Source organism: Hemiscyllium ocellatum, chromosome 11 (genome assembly GCF_020745735.1).
Source record: "Hemiscyllium ocellatum isolate sHemOce1 chromosome 11, sHemOce1.pat.X.cur, whole genome shotgun sequence".
NCBI classification, from domain to species: domain Eukaryota; kingdom Metazoa; phylum Chordata; class Chondrichthyes; order Orectolobiformes; family Hemiscylliidae; genus Hemiscyllium; species Hemiscyllium ocellatum.
Window position 1 is genome coordinate 60,876,769 of NC_083411.1, and position 25,445 is coordinate 60,902,213.

A 25,445-nucleotide genomic window follows, 5' to 3' on the forward strand; every position below is an offset into this window, starting at 1 on the left:
GTGCGGAGGAGGGAGGGCAGGTCTGAAGACCTCCTCGTGGGTCTGCTCCTGGGCCTGGCCAAACTGGCCATAAACAGGTCCAGGCAACGGGCCGTGGAGGGGGTCGTTAGGGCCGACTGCCTGCCCCTATTCCGCGGTTACGTTAGGGCCCGGGTGTCCTTGAAGAAGGAGCACGCGGTGTCCACCAACACCCTGGAGTTGTTCAGGGAGAGGTGGGCGCCGCAGGGAGTGGGGTGCATCATTTCCCCCTCCAACTCTATTTTGATTTAGTCCCTGCCCTCCCCTTCACTGTTTGATCACACAGCATTGCCCTTTGATGTGAAGGGCACTGCTTGTCACAGGCCATTTGGGTGTTTCCTTTCTTCCTGGTGGTGGAAATTAAATAAAGATTTGTGCAACTTGTGTCTCTTACTGTGTCTCACAATTGCATACACACACCATGGGTGCAGGGGAAAAAATAAGCACTACCGCAGTTAGGCGGTAGTGTGGGGGTTAAAAAAAACAAAAGAAAGGGAAAAAATAAAAAGAACACCACGAATACTAATGACATTTCTGGCACAGAAAATTTATTGGTGGGGACATTTGTTTCCATTACAGATGATGGCAAGGCTCTAAAAGAGTTAGTGAGGAACAGGATTCAAGTAACATACGCTATTTGTGGCAAATCGTTGTGCAACATGCAAAAATAATCCTGGACCAACCACAGTGATTGCACAATTGAGACCTCTGGCACCTGCTGGGCTCTTCCAACATCTTCTTAGATATCCCGACCAAAATGTCAAGGATATTTCGAGGTTTGAGTCACTCTTAACAAATTGTCAAGCTGGGTGGAAGCATCTCCCACTTGGCAAGCCACGTCCAATCATACCACTACAGCCCTCTGTAAGGAATACATTCCCCGATGGGCACTCCCAAGTTGTATAGATTTGGACCAAGAGACTCAATTTGTAGATGCATTGTGCCAGGAAGTGTAGAGACTGCTGAGTATTAAGTGGGAATTGCATTGGCCTAATCACCCTCAGTCACTGCGACAGGTGGAACACACAAATCGGATTCTGAACCAACACTCGGCTAACTATCATCAGGAAGGATTGCCTTGGCCTCAAGCTCTGCCTCTGGTATGATGTAGCATTTGAGCTATCCCTAATTAAACCACAGGTATGAGCCCTTCTGAGGTGATAACTGGTAGACTCATGTCTTTACCTGGTACAATTGATCTTAGAACAGCAGATTGTCAACTATTGAGTGATTCATTGTTAAAGTATTTCAGGATCTAACCGATTCTGTTCATTTTGCTTCCCAACAGGTGTCAGCAGCTTGAGGAGATTCCCCTAAAGGTGTTCACGACATCATTCCCGGCAAGTGGGTCTACGTTAAGAAAATACACAAAGAACCGTTGGGTGCCAAGTGGGAAGGTCGGTATCAAGTTCTTCTCCTATCACCTTCAGCCATGAATATGCAGGGCAGGAAGGCTTGGATTCATGCATCACATGTCAAAAGGGCTAACACCCCTGCCCCATTGTGACAAAGTTTTTATTTTTGGAACTCGTAATTGTTTTGATCTCTTGGGTCACATGAACATGCACTGTCAGGCACAAGTTGTATGCGAATACTTTTTTGTGCATGTCTTATGTTTATCCTGGACATACGAATGTCTCCAGTGCTGGGTTTGCTCTCATATTCCCATACATTCAAAGGACGGTATCCCCTTAGACCCATGCCTTTTAATGTATCTGCAGTGGCTGAATGGGTCACTCTCCAGAACGAATCCCACATGGCTGCCACATCTTCCACAGAGAAAGGGATATATTGGGTGGAAATTAATGGCACCAGAGGTATGTGGGAATTGACAGGGTACAGTTCTTCGGCATTTGAATGCTGGAATCAACCTCAATTTAATACCGTCCGTATCACCATCACTAATACATCAATGGTGGGAAAACCGTTATGTTCTATTTGTCGCACTTGATTTAAGCCGAAGGGTTGGTTTGCAGGTCAGAGTAATTGTACCTAATATTTTAATGGCACATCTGATGCTTGTCTTCCATTTAAACTTAAATTTATTATCTCACATCAGCAGAAACGTTTGAACACACCTGGCTCCCGAACTATATAACTCAGTTTATCCTGTGCAATGGTACTTTTTTTTGTTTGCGGACATAATGCTTACCACGTGGTTACCTCTGTCATGATCTGGTTTCTGTTTATTTAGCTTTTTTAGTCCCTTTTATGTGTCATACTCTACCTTTCATCCCTTATCCTCCATAAACGTTGCAACTCTAAGATAGACAAGTTCTTTGACCTTTGGTATTGGCCATATGCTGCATATAAATCCTTTTCTGAGATTCAATTACTCTATTCCATATTGGGACAAGTAGTTCATGACACCTCCCAAGCCCTTGATAAGAGTAATGTAGAAATGGTTGCTATTCGAACAAGAACATTACAAAATTACAAAATGGCCCTGGATTGGCTACTATCTGAGAAAGGACGGACCTGTGCCCACGTAGGAAAAGAGTGTTGTACCTACATTCTGGCCAATTCTGAAGAGATCATAAATTCAACTGCTCATATTCACAAGGAGGTCGACAAACTTAGACAACTCCTTTCAAGTACCATATAGAATTGGGCTATAACTGGTCAGGATCACTTGAAACATCTATTCTCCAGGAGATTAACATCTTTCTTGTTGTTATTCTTGCTTTATATGTATGTATCAAATGTTGTTTTACTCGTGCCCTTAACCCTCCCAAGTTACGACATCAGAAGAAGTGAATACTGACTGCTGCATATGGGTAATGATTCATAATGTACAATGTGATTGGAATCAAAAGGGCCAAACGCAGGCAAGTGGAACTAGTTTAGTTTGGGAAACATAGTTAGCATGGATGAGTTGGATCAAAGGGTCTGTTTCCGTGCTCTATAACTTTATGAGAATTTTAAATTCCCTCAGTTGCTAACTATAACAGTACAGTTGACAAACAAAATATCAAATACCCTGTAAAGGAAACATCTGGCAATCACAATCAGAACAAGTTGTGTTGATGAGTAAATTTTGGTCATGCTTAACTTAGCAGATAATCACAGGACATAGAGAAACATTTTGTGATTGGACATGTAAGATGTGATTGGTTAGAAGTACTCAGAGTAAGTGGAGGCTGAGGATTGGGTAAAGGGAGAGCATAGAATGAAGAAATAATGTATAAGAATGTGAGCAAAACACAGACAGATGTGCTTTGCATCACCTTGCTATGTACCATTAACGCCATACTTCTGCAATAAAGGCATTCACGAAGGCATTGTGCAGTTCCCTGTCTGGTTATTCCTATTATCAGGGAAACAAGTACCCAACACTGCCAAAAGCTGTGAGCCATTGAATCGTAGCATCCATACAGTATGGAAACAGGCCCTTTGGCCCAACAAGTCCACATCGAATCTCCAAAGAGTAACCCAACCAGACCCATTCCCCTACCCATTTATCCTATATTTACCCCTGACTCATGCACCTAGCCTTACATCCCTGAACACTACGGGGAATTTATAGCATGGCCAATTCATCTAGCTTGCTTGGATTGTTGCAGGAAACCAGAGCACCCAGAGAAAACTCGCACAGACACGGGGAAAATGTGCAAACTCCTCAGAGACAGTCAGCCAAGGCTGGAATCAAACCTGAGTTCCTGGTGAGTGAGGCAACAGTGCTAACCACTGAACCACCATGGTGCCCACATCTCCATATTTCATCACAATGGTTTGTGAGGTTTCCATGTGATTAATAGAATCTGGAATTGAATGATGCCATAAAACAACCATCAGTTATTGCAGACACCTACCTGCTTCACCAGAGTCATTGTCAAAAAATATTTCTCATGATTGCTAGGTCTGGCCTACGTGTGACTGCACAGCATTGCGATTAACAGTTAACTATCTTTTGTTAGTTAACAGGTCCTCCTGGGTCAACAGGTCACTCATTATCAGGGTAATCCAGAATGGGCAACAAATGTGAAGATGCTAACATCTTGTGAAATAATTTTAAAAACGAGAGTAACCTCGCTGAGCTTGGAGCAGATGCATCTAGATACAGGTTGTTTTGCTGTAATGCAGCCGTTGCGTTCTTCTGGAACTCCGCACTACAGAAAATCGTGCTATTGAAATTGTTACAGAGAATTGTGTTGTAGATTGCTACAGAAAATCTGCTCAAGAGAAACTTCGCATTATCCAAACATCACCCATAATTAATTAATCACATTGTAGCCAAACCGCAATGACAAAACGCACATTATAGCAGGAACACCGAGAGTCATTGAGTCATAGAGATGTCCAGCATAGAAACAGAACCTGCGGTCCAACTCGTCCATGCCAACCAGATATCCTAATCCAATCTAGTCCCACTTGCAAGCGCCCGAACCTCCAAACACTTCCTATTCATACACCCATCCAAATGCCTTTTAAATATTGTACCAGCCTCCATCACTTCCTCTGGTAGCTCATTCCATACATGTACCACCCTCTGTGTGAAAAAGTTGCCCCTTAGGTCTCTTTTATATCTTTCCCCTCTCACCCTAAACCTATGCCCTCTAATTCTGGACTCCCACACCCCAGGGAAAAGACTTTGTCTATTTATCTTATCCATGCCCCTCATAATTTTGTAAATCTCTAAAAGGTCACCCCTCAGCCTCTGATGCTCCAGGGAAAACAGCCCCAGCCTGTTCAGCCTCTCCCTATAGACCAAATCCTCCAAACCTGGCAACATCCTTGTAAATCTTTTGTGAACCCTTTCAAGTTTCACAACATCTTTCCGATATGAAGGAGACCAGAATTGCATGCAATATTCCAACAGTGGCCTAATCAATGTCCTGTGCAGCAGCAACATGAGCTCCCAACTCCTGTACTCAATACTCGGATCAATAAAGGAAGGCATACCAAATGTCTTCTTCACTATCCTATCGACCTGCGACTCCACTTTCAAGGAGCTATGAACCTGCACTCCAAGATCTCTTTGTTCAGCAACACTCCCTAGGACCTTACCATTAAGTGTATAAGTCCTGCTAAGATTTGGCCTCCCAAAATGCAGCACTTCGCATTTATCTGAATTAAATTCCATCTGCCACTTCTCAGCCCATTGGCCCATCTGGTCAAGATCCTGTTGTAATCTGAGGTAACCTTCTTCTTTGTCCACTACACCTCCAATTTTGGTGTCATCTGCAAACTTACTAACTAGACCTCTTATGCTTGCATCCAAATCATTTATGTAAATGACAATAAGTAGAGGACCCAGCACCGATCATTGTGGCACTCCACTGGTCATAGGCCTCCAGACTGAAAAACAACCCTCCACCACCACCCTCTGTCTTCTACCTTTGAAACAGTTCCATATCCAAATGGCTAGTTCTCCCTGTATTCCATGAGATCTGACCTTGCTAACCAGTCTTCCATGGGGAACTTTGTCGAACACCGTACTGAAGTTCATATAGATCACATCTACCATTCTACCCTCATCAATCCTCTTTGTTACTTCTTCAAACAACTCAATCAAGTTTGTGAGACATGATTTCCCACGCATAAAATCATGCTGACTATCCCTAATTAGTCCTTGCCTTTCCAAATACATGTATATCCTGTGCCTCAGGATTCTCTCCAACAACTTGCCCACCACCGACTTCAGGCTCACTGGCCGCCTTGCTGATCTTTGAGGGGCCCTCCTCTCTCCCTTGTTACCCTTTTGTCCTTAATGTATTTGTAAAAACCCTTTGGATTCTCCTGAATTCTATTTGCCAAAGCTATTTCATGTCCCCTTTTTACCCTCCTGCTTTCCCTTTTAAGTATACTCCTACTGCCTTTATACTCTTCTTAGGATTCACTCGATCTATCCTGTCTATACCTTACATATGCTTCCTTCTTTTTCTTAACCAAGTCCGCAATTTCGTTAGTAATCCAGCATTCCCTATACCACCAGCCTTTCCTTTCACCCTAACAGGAATATACTTTCTCTGGATTCTCATTATCTCATTTCTGAAGGCTTCCCATTTTCCAGCCGTCCCTTTACCTGCGAACATCTACCCCCAATCAGCTTTTGAAAGTTCTTGCCTAATACTGTCAAAATTGGCCTTTTTCCAATTTAAAAATTCAACTTTTAGATCTGATCTATCCTTTTCCATCACAGTTTTAAATCTAATAGAATTATGGTCACTGGCCCCAAAGTGCTCCCCCACTGACACTTCAGTCACCTGCCCTGCCTTATTTCCCAAGAGTAGATCAAGTTTTGCACCTTCCCTAGTAGGTACATCCACATACTGAATCAGAAAATGTTCTTGTAATGCGCTTAACAAATTCCTCTCCATCTAAACCCTTAACACTATGGCAGTCCCAGTCCACGTTTGGAAAGTTAAGATCCCTGGCCATAGCCACCCTATTATTTTTGCAGAAAACTGAGATCTCCTTGCAAGTTTGTTTCTCAATTTCTCTCTGACTATTAGGAGGTCTATAATACAATCCCAATAAGGTAATCATCCTTTTCTTATTTCTCAGTTCCACCTAAATAACTTCCCTGGATATATTTCCAGGAATATCCTCCCTTATCACAAATGCCACTCCCCCTCCTCTCTCGCCTCCCTTTCTATCCTTCCTGTAGCATTTGTATCCTGGAACATTAAGCTGCCAGTCCTGCTCATCCCTGAGCCATGTTTCTGTAATTGCTGGGATGTTCCAGACGCACATTCCTAATCATGCCCTGAGTTCAGCTGTCTTCCCTGTCAGGCCCCTTGCATTGAAATAAATGCTGTTTAATTTATTAGTCCTATCTTGTCCCTGCCTGCCCTGTTTGACTTGCTCCTATTCTCAACTGTACCATCTCAGATCGATCTCTTTCCTTACTATCTCCCTGGGTCCCACCCCCCTAACCCCCACCTTACTAGTTTTAATCCTCCCGAGCAGCTCAAGCAAATTTCCCTGCCAGTATATTAGTCCCCTTCCAAATTAGGTGCAATCCGTCCTTCTTGTACAGGTCACTTCTACCCCAAAGGAGATTCTAATGATCCAAAAAAATGTGAATCCTTCTCCCATACACTGGCTCCTCAGCCATGCATTCATCTACTCTATCCTCCTATTCCTGCTCTCACTAGCTCATAGCACTGGGAGTAATGCAGATATTACTACTCTTGAGGACCTCCTTTTTAAATTCCTGCCTAATTCTCTGTAATCTCCCTTCAGAATCTCAACCTTTCCCCTTCCTATGTCATTGGTTCCAATATGGACAATGACCTCTTGCTGGTACCCCTCCTCCTTGAGAACATTTTGCACCCTCTCTGAGACATCCTTGATCCTGGCACCAGGGAAATATCTCCAAAAACATATAACATATATATTCCATTGATAGAGATTTGTCAGACCATGTGAAATTTCTGATGCTGGATTAGTGGTGTTGTAAAAGCACAGCAGTTCAGGCAGCATCTGAGGAGCAGTAAAATCGATGTTTCAGGCAAAAGCCCTGCATCAGTAATACAGGCAGAGTGCCTGAAGGGTAGAGAGATAAATGAGAGAAGGGTGGAGGTGGGGAGAAAGTAGCATAGAGTACAATAGGTGAGTGGGGGAGGTGTTGAAGGTGATAGGTCAGGGAGGAGGGTCGAGTGGATAGATTGAAAAGAAGATAGGCTGGTAGGACAAGTCATGGGGACAGTGCTGAGCTGGAAATTTGGAACTGGGGTGAGGTGGGGGAAGGAGAAATGAGGAAACTGTTGAAGTCCACATTAATGCCCTGGGGTTGAAGTGTTCCGAGGCGGAAGATGAGGCATTCTTCCTCCAAGCATCGGGTGGTGAGGGAGCAGCGGTGAAGGAGGCCCAGGACGTCCATGTCCTTGGCAGAGTGGGAGGGGGAGATGAAATGTTGGGTCACAGGGCAGTGGGGTTGATTGGTGCAGATGTCCAGTCTTCCCAATATAGAGAGGACCAATGGATACAATAAATGATATTGGTGGATGTGCAGGTAAAACTTTGATGGATGTGGAAGGCTCCTTTAGGGCCTTGGATGGAGGTGAGGGAGGAGGTGTGGGCGCAGGTTTTGCAATTCCTGCAGTGGCAGGGGAAGGTGCCAGCATGGGAGGGTGGGTTGTAGGGGGGCGTGGACCTGACCAGGTAGTCACGGATAAATGGTCTTTGTGGAAGGCGGAAAGGGGTGGGGAGAGAAATATATCCCTGGTGGTGGGGTCCGTTTGGAGGTGGCGGAAATGTCATTGGATGATTTGGTTTATGCAAAGGTTGGTAGGGTGGAAGGTGAACACCAGAGGGGTTCTGTCCTTGTTACAGTTGGAGGGGTGGGGTCTGAGGGCAGAGGTGAGGGGTGTAGACGAGATGCGTTGGAGGGCATCATTAACCACGTGGGAAGGGAAATTGGAAGGAGGCCATCTGTTGTGTTCTGTGGTGGAACTGGTCCTCATGGGAGCAGATATGGCGGAGATGGAGGAATTGGAAATACAGGCTGGCATTTTTGCAGGAGGTAGGGTGGGAAGAGGTGTAATCCAGGTAGCTGTGGAAGTCGGTAGGTTTGTAAAAAATGTCAGTGTCAAGTCGGTCGTCATTAATGGAGATGGAGAGGTCCAGGAAGGGGAGGGAGGTGTCAGAGATGGTCCAGGTAAATTTAAAATCAGGGTGGAATGTTTTGGTGAAGTTGTTGAATTGCTCAACCTCCTTGCGGGAGCACGAGGTGGTGCCAATGCAGCCATCAATGTAGCGGAGGAGGAGGTGGGGAGTGGTGTTGGTGTAATTACGGAAGATGGACTGTTCTACGTAGCCAACAAAGAGACAGGCATAGCTGGGGCCCATTCGGGTGCCCATGGCTACCCCTTTGGTCTGGAGGAAGTGGGAGGATTCGAAGGAGAAATTGTTAAGTGTCAGGACCAGTTTGGCCAAACGAATGAGAGTGTCGATGGAAGGGTACTGTTGGGAACATCGGTAGAGGAAGCAACGGAGGGCTTGGAGGCCCTGGTCATGATGCCCCAGCTGACTGTGAGGGAACTGAATGGGATTTTTAATTTTCCCAACAGCAAATCCCCTGTGTCTGGTTCACTCTGACAAAGTCCTTTGAAATCTCAAGACTTCAAAATATTGGCGCTGCATTCAGCCTCAATCTGAATGGTCACTCAATAGTCAATCTTTGAATCTTTCTGATAATTGTATGGCAAGCAGGGATAGTAGGAGAGATTCCTGGTCAATTGGAAACATTGAGGTAGTGCAGAGTAACAGCCACCCCACGGTGAAAGCTGCAGACGCTGATTCATGCCATGGCCTCTCTCTATATTGTGTGACCTCCTCATTTCAAAGCATTGGTGAGAAATATGTGATGCAAAATAGATATATTCTGACATTGAGTATTCTGAAACAAACCTGAAATTCTATTATTTTTAGTGTGGAGATTGCATCAGAAATAGTCAGGAAATGTGAACATCACCCAGACCTGAGCAACTAGATCTTGCCCTTTTGGACACATCTTGTCATTCTCACCAGTCATTTACTTGGTGAAAGGCTGAACAGTTCTTAATCACAGTCCTGGAATTTTGGAAAGATAGAACATCTTCGGGCAAGATTTGCTCCTTAAGGTTTACATCCAGCTCCTGAGCAAGCGAAGAAAGTATTCATGGCTGTCTGAAGATGGACCAGAGGGAGTTGGCTTTATCTGAATTCTCACAGAATGAACAGGAAACACACTCTCCAATAGATACAGTGAGTATTTTAGCAAAACATGAAATTACACTCATGTAAAATCCTGAGAAGTGCTGATTCTTTGGGGATTTTAGCTTTTGTGAACTGCAGTCACCCGTCTTGTTTCCAAACTACTAAGTGATTGCTGTTAACTGGGGAATGAAGAAATGTTTTTACAGTGGGGAAGAGTTGAACTAAGTGCTTAAGTTTAGATTGAGAAAATCTACTTTCTAATTTAGTCAATTCCTTTCTTTGCCCCAAGAGTGCTGCCAATCCAGCAGTGAACAGAAATGATGAAAATGTGAAGAGAGGTAACTGGTCCTCGAAGACTGACTACTTGCTCTTGATGATTGGCTGTGCTGTGGGTCTAGGCAATGTCTGGAGATTCCCTTTCCTGGCTTACAAAAATGGAGGAGGTACTGTCTGGAATTTGAATTAAGGGGATAGAAATGCAGAGGGAGCATTTCAATGATCTTTAAGGACTGTTGGCTTGGATATTGCTCTTGTCAGTGCTTCCCATCGTAACAATTGATGTGGAGGTGCCGGTGTTTGACTGGAGTAGGCAAAGTCAGAATGCAACAACTCCAGGTTATGATCCAACAGGTTTAACCTTCACCTGATGAAGCAGCAGAACCCCAGAAGCTTCTGATTTCAAATAAACCTGCTGGACTATAGCCTGGTCTTGTGTGTTTTCTGACATCCTAACAATTGTGCAGGGGTTAGAAATGTTACAGTCTGGACATGGCACAGTTAAATACTAAAGTGCAAAGTGGTGGTTGAAATTAATTCAAGTGACTTTTGAGCAAATCAGATTGTCTCATTACAGGTTGTAGTTTGAATCTGTGGCCCATTTCTCATTAGGAGTAAAAAGCATTATACTTTTATACCTTTAAATACTTTATATTGCTAAATTCCTAAAACTGAAATAATTCTAAAAACACAACAGAATGTCATTAAGACCCAGATTGTTCCCAGCATTTTCAATAAACAGTAGATTAATAAAACTCATGTAGCCCCTTTTTCATTTGTCTAGTTCAAGTCAGAGTAGACCACATTTTCAGTTTAAATAGGCATAGATTGATTCATTACAAGTTTTATGGAAGATTCCTTTGGAGTTAAGATAATAAAGTCCTTGTCAGCAATATCGACAGATGTTAAGATTAAAACAAGGATAGAAAACACAAAAGAATAAAGTTTCAATCAGTCTTTGTAGCATGCTAGTGGAATCACTGTTAGACTTTACTTACAGCAGAAATACACGGACATCATGATGGATCACAATATTGAACACATAATTTTGGTCGGTTTATCAGGAATACCCATTGATAAGGTGCTAGCTAAAACAAAGTTGCTGTACCTACTTTACAATCTCACAGTGAGTTATCAATGAACTTCATTATCTCCTGGATTACAGTTATTACTTATCTTCATTTTGATCTTAGTTTGCCTACAGTAATGTATATATATGCTTATATATTATCCACCATAACATAAGAGACTGAGTCTGGATATCATGCTATCAGAGAAACCAGCAGACATTTATTATAATGATATAAAGTCAAGGATTTTACGCAGGCCAGTCATTATTTGGTGTCGACGATGAGTCACCATGAATATTCTGTGGAATCCCCATTCTAGCACACTCTGAAGGTATTGCCCAGGAAACTGGATTTTCCACTAGACAATTCTCCGATTCTTGGAACACTCCAAAAGTCTCTATTTCCATCGGAAATTTCAGAAGGTACTGATGAATTTAAGTAAAATAATTAATCAGGAAAGTTAGATTATTAAATCTAACACCCCTGTCATGTCCAGACCTGCTCCAAACCCCCACATCCATCAGATCTGAGTTGACATCTACCTAGCAACTCCTTGCATCAGTCAAATGTGACCCAACCCAACCCAACATTAACATAGAGTCATAGAGTCCTACAGCACGGAGACAAGCCCTTTGGTCCAAATTGGTCCATGCCTACCAAACTGTCCATCCATGCTAACCCCATTTCGCTGCACTTAGCCATTTCCTTCTAAACTTTTCCTATCTATGTACTTGTCTAAATACCTTTTGATGTTGTTAATGTAATCAACCTTCTGCTGGCAGCTCATTCCAGATGCATTCCACCCTCTGCGTCAAAACGTCCCCCCTCAGGGTCCCTTTTATTCTTTCCCCTCTAACCTTAAACCGATGCCCTCCTGTCCTCGATTCCCCAATTCTGGAAAAAAGACAGAGTGCATTCACTCTATCCATGCCTATCATGATATTATACATTTCTATAACAAACTTCCTCAATCTCTTCAGCTCTAAAGAAAAAAGTCTTAGGTTGTTCAACCTTTCCCTATAACTCAGACCATTGCATCCTGGCACCATCCCTGTAAATTTCTTCTGAACTCTTCCCAGTTTAACAACATCCTTCCTCTAGCAAGGAGACCAAAACTGAGCATAACACTCCAAATGTGGCCTCACCAACAATCTGTACAAGTGCAACATAACTTCCCAGCATTTATACTCAGTGCCCTGACTGATGAAAGACAGTATGCCAAAAGCCTTCTTCCCTGTCCTGTCTGTCTGTGACTCCACACCCTCGACAGAACTGACCACTGGCCTCTACTGTCAATCTGACCTCCTGCCCAGCTGATATCCTATCTAGCTAGTGAACAGTCAGGAGGGAGTTGCCCTGGGAGTCTGCAAAATTGACGCCAGACCCTTGAAGTCTCATGGCTTCAGGTTAAAAAGGGGGCAAAAAGGTCCTGCTGATTATCACATACCATCCTCCCTCAGCTGATGAATCAGTACTCCTCAATGCTGAACAAACTTGGAGGAAGCATTGAGGGTGGCAAGGGCACAACATGTCCTTTAGGTGGGGGATTTCAACATTGACCATCAAGACTGGCTCAGCAGTAGCACTACTGATCAAGGTGGTTATGTCCTAAAGAACTTCACTGCTACACTGGGTCTGTGGTAGGTGGTGAGGAAACCAACAGGAGTGAAAAACATACTTGACTTCATCCTCGCCAATCGACTGAGGATTGAGTTGTAGAAATAGCGGAGGCGCTGAATGTGATCTTTCAAACATCACTGGAGTCAGGAAAGTTCCAGATGATTGGAAAATTGCTATTGTAACTCCCTTGTTCAAGAAAGGATCAAGACAGAAGATGGAAAATTATAGGCCGATGAGCCTACCCTTGGTTGTAGGTAAAATTCTAGAATCCATCGTTAAGGACAGAATTTCGAAATTCTTGGAAGTGCAGGGTCAGATTAGAACAAGTCAGCATGGATTTAGTAAGGGAAGGTCATGCCTGACAAACCTGTTAGAATTCTTTGAAGAGGTAACAAGTAGGTTAGACCAGGGAAACCCAGTGGATGTCATCTATGTACACTTCCAAAATGCCTTTGATAAGGTGCCTCACAGGAGGCTGCAGAGTAAGGTGAGGGCCCCTGGTGTTCAAGGTAAGCTACTGGCATAAGTTGGGGATTGGCTGTCTGACAGAAGGCAGAGAGTTGGGATAAAAGGTTCTTATTCGGAATGGCAGCTGGTGACAAGCGGGGTCCTGCAGGGTTCAGTGTTGGGGCCACAGCTGTTCATTTTATATATTAATGATCTGGATGAAGGGACAGGGAGAATTCTGGCAAAGTTCGCCGATGATACGAAGTTAGGTGGACAGGCAGGTAGTACTGAGGAGGTGGGGAGGCTGCAGAAGGATCTAGACAGTTTGGGAGAGTGGTCCAGGGAATAGCTGATGAAATTCAATGCTGCTACACTGGGTTTGTGGTAGGTGATGAGGGAACCAATAGGAGGGAAAAACTTACTTGACTTCATCGTCACCAATCTGCTGGCTGTATTGGTATGAGTGATACTGCACAGTCCTTGTGGAGATGAAGTTACACCTTCACATTCAGAATACCATCCATCCTGTTGTATTGCACTATCACTGAGCTAAATGGGACAGACACTGTGGGCCATCATCAGCAACAGAAGCATACTTCAGCACAATCTGCAAACTCATGGCCCAGCATCTCTCCCACTCAAGCATTACCATCAAGCCGGGGATCAGCCTAGTTCAATGGACAGTGAAGTTGGGGAGTCAGGAACAGCACTAGACATACCTAAACATGAGGTGTCAAGCTAGTGAAGCTACTAAACAGGGCTACCTGCATGCCAAACACAATAAGCAGCATGTGATAGAGCTAAGCAACCAATCAGTCAGAACCAGACTCTGCTGTCCTGCCACATCCAATCATGAATGGTGATAGACATTTAAACAACTCACTGGATGAGGAGGCTCCACAAATGTCCCCATCCTCAATGATGAAAGAGCCCAACACATCAGTGCAAAAGGTAAGGCTGAAGTGCTGAGTGGATGATCCATCTCAATGTTCTCTACTTGTCCCCAACATTACAGATGCCAGCCTTCAGCCAATTTGATTCACTCCATGAGATAACAAAATACAGTTCAATGCACTGGATACTGCAAAACCTATGGGCCTTGACATCATTCTGGCAATAGTACTGAACGTCTGTGCTCCAGAACTTGCTGCACCCCTAGCCAAGCTCTTCGAGTTTAGTTACAACATCAGCATCCACTCATCATTGTGAAAATTGCTCAGATATGCTCTGCATACATAAAAAAGCTGGACAAATCCAACCCGGCCCATTACACCCCATCAGTCGATGATCAGTGAAGTGATGGAAGGTGTCGTCAACAATGCTATCCAGCAGCACCTGCTCAGCAATAACCTGCTTGGTGATGCCCAGTTTGGATTCCGCCAGGACCACTCAGCTCCTGACCTCATTACAGCCTTGGTTCTAACATGGACAAAAGAGCTGAATTCCAGAGAGGAGGTGATAGTGACAGCCCTGGGCAAAAACAATGGCTGCAGATACTGGAAACCAGATTCTGGAGTAGAGTGGTGCTGGAAAAGCACAGCAGTTCAGGCAGCATCCGCGAAGCAGTAAAATCGACGTTTCGGGCAAACGCCCTTCATCAGGAATACAGCTGTCTGCCTGATGAAGGGCTTTTGCCCGAAACGTCGATTTTACTGCTCCTCGGATGCTGCCTGAACTGCTGTGCTTTTCCAGCACCACTCTACTCCAGATAGTGACAGCGGTGGACATCAAGGCCACAGTTGACTGAGTGTGATATCCAGGAGCCCTAGCAAAACTGGAATCAATGAGTGTCAAGGATCAAACACTTCTCTGGCCCCCAGGAAAGTGCATGGTTGCAAATCCTCAACACCATTCACAATTGCTTAGATACTGAAGCAGCCCATGTTCAAATGCAGATTTGGGATAACAAGTGGCAAGCACATTCATGTCACACAATTGGCAGAAATGACCCCCTCCAACAAGAGAGAATCCAGCCATTATTTTGTGAAATTCATTATCATGACCATTACTGAATCTCCCATTGTCAACAGCCTGGGGTTACCATTTACCAGAAACTGAACTAGACTCATACTCTGGTTACAAGAGCAAGTCAGAGTTTAGGAATATTGCAGCAAGTAACTCACCCCTAACTCCACAAAGCCTGTACATCATCTCCCAGGCACAAGTGCCAAACACTGATATTATAATGTAAAGGTTGAATTTATCATCAATCAGTGATTCTTTAAGATTGTCTACTGCTATCTATGATTGATAAATAAATTAATAGATAAGGAGATAATGTATTCCAACCCCAGATGAACAACTGGCAAATATCAACATATAACTTTATTCCCCTTCTAACTCCTCACGCTCACAGTCATACACAGATAGAACATAGAACAGTACGGGCTCTTCAGCCCTCTATGTTGCGCGGACCTTTTATCCTATTCTAAGATCAAACTAACCTACATACCCTACATTTTACTATCATCCAAATACCAAGTAATGTAAGACTGACTGGTCTGTAATTCCCAGGGTTATCCATTTCCCCTTTTTTGAACAAGGGAATGACATTTGCCACCCTCCAATCATCTGGTACTACTCCAGTAGCCAGTGAGCATGTGAAGATCATTACTTCTGTTGTAATGTCCTGTACCTTTAAGAAAGAGTGAATGCTGTTCTGCACTGAGAGCTTACAAGCACCTGTCATATGATTTAACTAGCAGTCTGAGTGTACTGGAAAATTGAAAATATATAACATTTGGCTGTGAAATGGAAACCTGAATTGTTTGCTGTTTTGGCAACAAATCCAATTTAAACAAACAGTTTAAATTATGCCTCAGGATACTAAAACCCAATCCAGTTTGAATTTATTGTTTTACCAACATCAAACTGATGATCCAATTTTGGGGGAAAATGAAAAAGGCAGCCATTTTGAAAATCAGATAGAGCAACTGCAATCGAGAGAGAGAGAGACCCAAGACATTGAAATACTCTGTATCAAAGGTACCTTTCATACGAAACATCTTAACAGTAAAAAGAAAGAAGATGATCCAGTGAGGTCTTCAGCCGGAAGAAGAAAGACACCAAAGATGACAGCCACTGAAAGGTTTTGAAATTGATTTGATGTAATTTTAATAAATGTTTTATTGGAACAGTATATTATAGCATTGGAGGCAGGTATTAAGCAGTTAAGAGAAAAGGGGCCTTAGGTTTGTGAATATTTGTTGCTTGATGTTCCCTTTTAGAGTTAAAGAATGAATTGATGTTATTTTCTTGAAATATTAGAAATATGAGGTGAGGTGAGCTTCTCTGGGTGTTTGGTTTAATGAAGAGAGAGGTTCACCTCTGTGTCATAACACTTTAGGCACAGCAATCTCTTCCCTCGCTTCCTGCAGCAAACTTAGGTATATCCCGTCTGGTTCAGGCGACTTATCTATCCTCATGCTTTTCAAAATTTGCAGCATATCCTCCTTCTTAACATCAACCTGTTTGAGCATATCAGTCTGTTTCACGCTGTCCTCACAAACAATAAGGTCCCTCTCCCTAGTGAATACTCATACAACATATTCATTAACGACCTCCCCAAATGCCAACTCCAGGCACAAGTTCCCATCACTATCCCTGATTGGCCCTACCCGCACTTGCTGTAAGTTCTCCGTAAACAACCTCAACATTTCTGTTGTACATTTCCCTGAGAATATCTACTCCCAATTTATGATTCACGGTTCCTGCCTAATAGCATTGTAATTTCCCCCTTCCCCAACTAAATGCTTTCTCATACCATCTGCTCCTATCCCTCTCCATGACTATAGTAAAGGTCAGGGAGTTGTGATCACTATAACAGAAATGTTCTCCCACCAAGAGATCTGTCACCTGGCTTGGTTTATTACCAAGCACCAAATCCAAATGGCCTCCCCTTTGGTTGGCCTAGCTAAATATTTAATCAGGAATCCTTCTTGGACACACCTGACAAAATCTGCTGCATCCAAACTATTTGCGCTAAGGAGGTTCCAGTCAATATTAGGGAAGTTGAAGTCACCCGACACAAGCCTGTTACGTATGCACCTTGTCAAAATCTGCCTCACAATCGGCTCCTCCATGCCTTTGTTGCTATTGGGTATCTATAGAAAACTCCCAATAAAGTGACTGCTCCTTTCCTGCTTCTGACTTCCACTTATAATGACTCAGTGGACAAACCATCCCCGACAATCTTCCTTTCTCCAACTATTATACTGTCCCTTATTAGCAATGCCACCCACCCATCTATTTTACCTCCATCTCTGTTCCTATTGGAACATCTAAATCCCGGAACATTCAGCAACCATTCCTGCCCCTGTGATATCAAAGCCTCCGTAACAGCCACAACATTGTAACTTCAAGAAACTCCATGCTCCATTGCAGCTCCATGCTCTAAGTTCATCACCCTTATTCTTGACACTTCTTGCATTAAAATAGACCCATCACACTGACTGCAGCTTTGCCCTATCAACTGCCTATCCTTCCTCACAGTCTCTCTGCATGCTGTATCTGCCTGTTCACCAGCATCCACATCCTTTGATCCATAGTTCCAGTTCCCATCCCTCTGCCAAACTAGTTTAAACCCTCCCGAAGATCTCTAGCAAACCTCCTGCCCAGGATATTGATGCCCCTCAAGATCAGGTGCAACCCGTACAGGTCCCACCTTCCGCAGAAGATCCACATACCTGAAGCCCTCCCTCCTATACCAGCTCTGCAGCCACGTGTTTAGCTGCACACACTCTCCGTTCCTAGCTTCACTAGACAATGGCACCAATAGCAATCCTGGGATTACTACTCTGCTCTTACTAATTAACCTTACTCTTACTAATCTTTCAATGTTCCCTCAATACAGGAGTTGTCCCACTGGACTGAAGAATTGCAGACATTATTCCACTTTAGAACAGGGGCGAAAGAGGAAAATCAGGGATTTATAGATCAGTTAGCCTAACATCTGTGCTGGGGCACTGGTTGGTGTCTCTAATTAAGGATAAAATAACTGAGCACTTCAAATTTCTTCAGTTAATCAGGGACAGTAGGTCATGCCTGACAAACCTCATTTAATTTTTTGAAGCCATGACTAAGATAGTGGACAGGGGAATGTCTATGGTTGTTGTTTGTATGGACTTCAGATGGCATGTGATAAATTGCACATAAGAGCTTGTTAACTAAGGTAGAGGCTGATGGAATTGAGGGCAAATTACTTATATAGTTCAGAAATTGGTTGAGTGGCAGGTGCCAGAAAATAAGGATAATGAGTAGGTCCTGAAATTTGCAGGATGTGACCAGTGGTGTCCCCGTAAGGATCTGTGTTAGGGTCTCAATTATTCATATTTTTTATTGACAACTAGGATAATAACATAGAAAATCATATATCCAAATATACTGATGACACAAAGTTAGGGGGCATTGTAGACAATGTAGTCAACAGCATAAAATTGCAGAGGGTTCTTGATAGACTCAGTAATTGGGCAAAAATGTAGCAGATGAAGTTCAATGTAAGCAAGTGTGTGGTTATCCATTTTGACCGATATAGTATCGACCTGGATACTTCCTAGATGGCATCAAGTTAAACACAATGGATGCCAAAAGAGACTTGGGGTTCAGGTGCATGGACCTTTAAAGTACCACAAACAGGTACAGTAAATAATGAAGAAAGCTCATGGAATCTGGCTTTTACACCTCGAGGACATGAATACAAGGATGTCGACAGTATGCTGCAGATATACAAAACCCTGGTTCGACCACAATTGAAGTACTGTGGGAAGATCTGGGCACTACATCTAAGGGAGGATATATTGGCCTTGGAGGGAGTACAACATGGTTTTACAAGAATGATAACCTGGATTTTAGGGGTTTGGTTATGAGGAGAGATTCTAAAGATTAGGCCTGTTTCTCTGTGAGTATAAAGTTGTTGTTACCATCCACTTGAAACTGCAGAGTATGTTGGGAATTCACATCCATGGACCCTGTTTCACCTTTTTATTCTATTTTCCAGGTGTATTTCTTATTCCCTACTCAATCATGCTGGGTCTTGTTGGGATACCAATATTTTTCTTGGAATCTTCCTTTGGACAGTTTGCCAGCCTCGGGCCTGTTGCAGTGTGGAAATCTGTACCAATGTTACAAGGTTAGAGATTATTGAATAATTAAAACTCAGCAACAATTTCAATGCATTTTAATGTTTAATTCATATTAATAAACTAGTTATAATTGAGTGATTAAATAAGAGTGTATCTGAGCCTTGCTGTCATTCTCTTTGAAAACTTTGTTATGTTACACCAAGATATGTCAGTGATTAACACTGATGTTAGTTTAGTTTCTTATTCATTAAATGCGCGTGATTGTGATTGTGTTCAGTTCACCTGGATGGTTGACTCCAAATCTCATTGTTTTTTCAGAGTCAATTTTTCCTTGGATCATTTAAAGAATGATTAGATTAGATTCCCTACAGTGCAGAAACAGGCCCTTGGGCCCACCAAGTCCACACTGACCCTCTAAAGAGTAACCCACCCAGATACATTTCCCTCTGACTAACACAACAGACAATTTAGCATGGCCAACCCATCTTTGTTTTGTGGGAGGAAACCAGAGCACCTAGAGGAAACCCACACAGACACAGGGAGACTATGCAAACTCCACACAGACAGTCGTCCGAGGCCGGAATCAAACTCAGGTCCCTAGCGCTGTGAGGCTGCAGAGCGAGCCACTGAGCCACTGTGCTGCCCTTGTAAATTGTATCAAGTTGCTGTGGTGAGATTTGAACCCATGTCCCTTGAGCATTAACCTGAGATTCTTGACTACCAAGCCAGTGACTCCTCCAGTATACCACCATCTCCAGGAAACTTGACTAGTAACATGCCCAACTATTGTAAACTAATAGCAAACTACTAGCTCAGAAATGTGTATGCTTGAGCAATGTAATGAATGTCTGTTGGGTTGCCCAATACCACAATATCATGCCCAGTTTCTGACATTGTGTTAGATAACAAAAGCATTGCCCCATCAGGTAAAACACCCTGGTGGAGGCAAACTCACACCATAGCAACAGCAGTTACTATCTCTTAAAGACATCATAGAGGTACATATTTAGAAAACAAATTGATGTCCAGCATGACTTTGGAAGCAGACAGTTTGGAATAGGGAGAAGTTTCTTATCCTTAAACAGCATCAGTTTTTCAGAGTACAGACAATTGTACACATCTGTAGATGGAGCATTAAGCACGAGAACAATGGAACATATTTCTAATTTTCATTAGGATGCAAATTCTTTCAAGATAAAATACATTTCTAAGATTTCCTTGGTAATAAAAACAAATTAAAATGCTAAAGAATGCCCTTGAGCTATGACAAAGGCCAGTGCATTACAGAAAACTTGAATCCTAGAAAGCTCGGTTGATGGAAGTTAATACATAATGACAATTACAAACGTCTTTGTTCTTAAGGAAAGAGCAGTATAATTTGGAGAGACAAAAATATCAGAGACACACAGCAAAAGCTGGTGTTTTTGTAAAGGCCAACTCATGGATAGCAACAAAACTGGTATGGATTTGGCATCCAGCAACACCTTCACTGATTTTACTGTTCCAAAACTTCATGCAGTTCTATTTTGCAGATCAAGGTCTAGGTGAGGCCATGAAAAGAACTCTTAAAAATCTTGTCAGAACTCAGGGAGGTACAGTGGCCTTACATTGCCAGGGATCCGGGTTTGAATTGACCCTCAGGCAACTGTCTATGTGGAGTTTACACATTCTGCCCATTTCAGATGGGTCCCACCAGGTGCTTGGGTTTCCTCTCACGGTCCAAAGATATGCATGTTTGGTGGATTGGCTGTGCTAAATTGCTGATAGCGTCCAGGGATGTGTAGGTTAGGTGGATTAACGAGGGGAAATGGAGAGTTGCAGGGATAGGGTAAGAGATTGGTTTTGGATGGGATGCTGTTCAGAGGGTCATGCAGACTCAATGAGCTGAATGGCCTGCTTCCACTCCGTAGGGATTTTATGACTTGGAGGAGCTTCACATTATTAACATGCACAGTTTTTCTGGGTGGATCAGAAAAGTCTGGATATGATTTGGAAAGATCTTGAAGAGCAGATCAAGATAAGAATTCACTTCAGGATGAACAGACTCCATATCATTTCAAATAGACAAGAATCCTCAAGAGACTATTCACCAGTTTGTTGGAGGATGCCAAAGCAAAGGGCATGAGTGTGACTTTACTGAAGAGGAACGGCCAGAGAATATTAATGAGTTGATTATCACATTCACATGAATTAAAGTCAGTTGGAAGAAACATTTGTGCAATAAGAAGGGCCACAGTCTTGACATATTACTTGAGGGTAGACAGATCTATGAAGATGTCGTGGCAGGCCAGCAACAATTACATGCTTTAGGTGCTACCAATACTATTGCAATGGTCAGTAAAGCACAGAAATCCAACAAAAGCTCCAGTAGCAGTAGTTTGTTGCACTTCTCCAAAGTCCATGCTCTATTTTTTGATATCTGTAGCATCAAGGGACATGGCTATGTGCAGGAAATCTGTTTCCAAAAGCCAAGTCAGGCCCTTACATTAAACCAACAAGCGACCAACATGACAGTATAGAGTAATAACAAATCATCAGCAACAAGGAAACTGTTACCAAGGTGCACCAAGGCAACCACATTGATGAGGTTCAGAGTCAACCAAATGAAAGGCAAATTTTAGAAAATGAGCAGGCTTTACATGATGTTAATCTCACACTCTGTGTTGGGAGTAGAAAGCAATCAGGAGCTCTTTAATATCATGTGTCCTGAGAAGGCAGTGTGATACAAGATAAAAGCTAAAATCAACACCGGAGTTAGTGTTACCATGTAACCACTATATGGCCTCAATGACATGCACCTGAGCAAGTAATATTCCATGGTACAGGCTATGAGAAACCATCTCTCAGTGGAGACAGCAGATCAACAATTGTATGTATTGTCAATGAGTGTCAATGCGCAAACTCTCACTGGCTTCCCGAAATATTTAGTCTAACAGATACATGGTTACCAGTATGTACAGATCTAAGTGCAGTCTCAAATCATGGCATTCAAACCACACCCACCATGGCAGAACAAGTCACATATGGTGCAATTGAATTAGTCAAGAATTGGCAAAGTTATAACTTTGAAGTAGTAATTAAGCCAGGTAGCCAAGATGATTGCATATGATTTACAGAACAGCTTATCCAAAATACAAAGATATTCATCTTGATCTGCACCATGATCACCTAAACTATGAAATTAAATGTGCTCTCAAGGCTGACATGTTATACTTTGGACAATGTGAATTGTTTTCATTGGGCGCAGTTTCAAATCATGCCCATGTTACCACAGGAACGCATGAGTATTGAAAGTTCAAAATGATTGGCATAACAATCCAGGGATGAATCGGGATATTCAATGACTCACGAATGCAATATATAAACAGTGGGAGACTCTATATCCATATGATATTTCATCCAATTCTTCAGCAAAGTAGCAACAGAGCTGTTCATATTGTATGGGGAGATTACTTCCTTGTGACAGATTACTTCTCTAAATCACCCATTTTTTTGGTGAATTAGCAGCAAAATGAGTACAAGTGTCACTGACACAATGGTGGTATTTTTAGGTTATTTGGTGTCCGAAGTAAGAATCTCCAAAATTGCTCACTGGGCAGAGAGTGAGAGTTAGAAATACAAATCTTTGGATACCAGCAAAGGTTTCTAAAATATGCAACCAGCCCAGGTCACAGAAATGTATTGCAGCTCATGATATTACATGATAAAGGAACAGAAGCCAGCTCTGAACAATTTATGACAGACCAATCATGCATGAAGAGATTGAGAGTTGAACCCTCTGATGATGTTGTGTGGTAGGGTTGATTAATAGCAACCAGCAGCAACTAACCAAGTTGTCAAACAAGTGCAACAGAGATCAATGAGTACCTTTCCAGGTGGACATACATCCACCAAGTCAGGAAAAATTGTCAAACTTTCAAAACATTACATTGAATTTTGAAACATTAATCTTTAAACTCTGTCTTACCTGTGTGCATAATTGTCAAATTAATTCCATGTGCCTCTGCACAACCATGTATATCTGTTTTGGAAAAGTTATCCTTATTCTGTTGTAAAATATCAGCCCAGATGCTATTTTGCCTCAGGAGGGTACCACTTGTTTGCAATAGTTAATTGTAACAAATGTTTAACAGTCTCTTCAAACCCATGATATTCACACTCAGTTTCTTATGTTATTGGGGATCACATAAGCATTGTCACATCTGGTAAAACATCCTGCTGAAGATAAACTCACACCAGCAGTTGCTGTTCTACTTTGAATTAAATTAAAGCTAAATCACAAGATATGGGTTAGCAATGCAGCTAGTTATGAGCTGCAGTGAGAACTCTGGAGCTGAACCTGTGCCCTCAGTTTAAGTTGGAAAACACAAACCAAGGATCCTGTCACTGATTCCCAATCCTTGGTAAAAAAATACCAAACTGCATACTACACATTGGGTCAAGTCTGGACCCAGCGAGTTAATAGTTGATGGAGTTCAATGTTTCAGTGGTTAGTTTTTAGGTTGAAGAATGCTCACTTGGACATCAGGTGCGGGATTAAACCCTCAAATGAAATAGACATTGAGGAAACGAGGGAGGAGCTAAAACCAACTCTGGTACTTATCAATGGTGCCAAGTTATATAGTCATCGAGTCATAGAGATGTACAGCCTGCAAACAGACCCTTTGGTCCAACCCTTCCATGCCGACCAGATATCCCAACCCAATCTAGCCCCACCTGCCAGCACTTGGCCCATATCCCTCCAAACTCTTCCTTTCATATACCCATCCAAATGCCTTTAAAATGTTGCAATTGTACCAGCCTCCACTACTTCCTCTGGCAGCTCATTTCATACATGTACCACCCTCTGTAAGAAAAAGTTGCCTATTAGGTCTCTTTTATATCTTTCCCCGTTCACTCTAAACCTATGCCCTCTAGTTCTGGACTCCCACACCCCAGGGAAAAGACTTTGTCTATTTATCCTATCCATGCCTCACATAATTTTGTAAACCTCTATAAGGTCACCCCTCAGCCTCCGATGCTCCAGGGAAAACAGCCCCAGTCTGTACAGCCTCTCCCTATAGCTCAAATCCTCCAACCCTGGCAACATCCTTGTAAACCTCTTCTGAACCCTTTCAAGTTTCACAATATCTTTCCAATAGGAAGGAGACCAGAATTGCACACAATATTCCAACAGTGGCCTAACAAATGTCCTGTACAGCCGCAACACGACCTCCCAGCTCCTGTACTCAATACTCTGACTGATAAAGGAAAGCATACCAAAAGCCTTCTTCACTATCCTATCTACCTGCGACTCCACTTTCAAGGAGCTATGAACCTGCACTCTTTGTTCAGGTCTCTTTGTTCAGCAACAGACCCCAAGACCTTACCACTAAATGTATAAGTCCTGCTAAGATTGTTCTTCAATGAGCTTTTTTCTTATTCGTTCAAGGAACTTGTTTTCTCTGGCTGGGCCAGCATTTATTGCCTATCGCTAGTTACTCATGAGAAGTAGTGATGAGCTGCCTTCTAGAACCTCTGCAGTCTATGCGCTGTAGGTTTCCCTACAATGTCCTTTGGAAAGGAATTCCAGGATTTTGACCCAGTGACTGTGAAGGATCAATGGTATATTTCCAAGTCAGCATGGTGATCATTTTAGAGGGGATTTTTGCAGGTAGTGGTATTCCCCTGTATTTTCTGCCCTTGTCTTTCTAGATGGAAGTGGTCCTGGGTTTGGAAGGTGCTTTCAAAGGAGCCTTGGTAAATTTCTGCAGTGCATCTTGTAGGTAGCACAAACTGTTGCAATTGCGTATCGGTGTGAAGGGAATGGATGCTTGTAGATGTTTTGCCAATCAAGTAAGCAGCTTTGTTCTGGAGGGTGTCAAACTTCTGGCGTGCTCTTGGAGCAGGCAAGTGAGGAATATTCAATTAAACTCCTGACTTATGCCTTGTAGATGATAACAAGCTTGGGGAGACAGGAGGTGAGTTACTCCTGCAGTATTCCTAGCCTCTGACCAGCTCTTGTCACCATTGTGTTTGTATAGTAAGTCCAGTTGAGTTTCTGGTTAATGGTGACAACAAGGATATTGATTGTGGGGGTATTCATTGATGGTAACACCATTGAATATCATGGAGCAGTGGTTAGATTATCTCTTGTTGGAAATGGTCATTGCCTGGCATTTGGGTGGTAGGAGTGTTACTTGCCACTTGTCAGCCCAAGCCTGGATATTGTTCAGGACTTCTTCAGTATCTGAGGAGTTGCGAATATTGCTGAACATTGTGCAATCATTGTGAACATCCCTACTTCTGA

The 25,445-nt window shown here is 42.8% G+C and overlaps 2 pseudogenes; one reads left to right on the plus strand and one right to left on the minus strand.

Annotated features, from left to right (window-relative positions):
• LOC132820027 (sodium- and chloride-dependent neutral and basic amino acid transporter B(0+)-like) overlaps positions 1 to 25,445 on the minus strand; it is a 640,602-nt pseudogene that overhangs the window by 376,798 nt on the left and 238,359 nt on the right.
• Positions 1 to 25,445, plus strand: part of LOC132820282 (sodium- and chloride-dependent neutral and basic amino acid transporter B(0+)-like) — an 85,439-nt pseudogene that overhangs the window by 20,992 nt on the left and 39,002 nt on the right.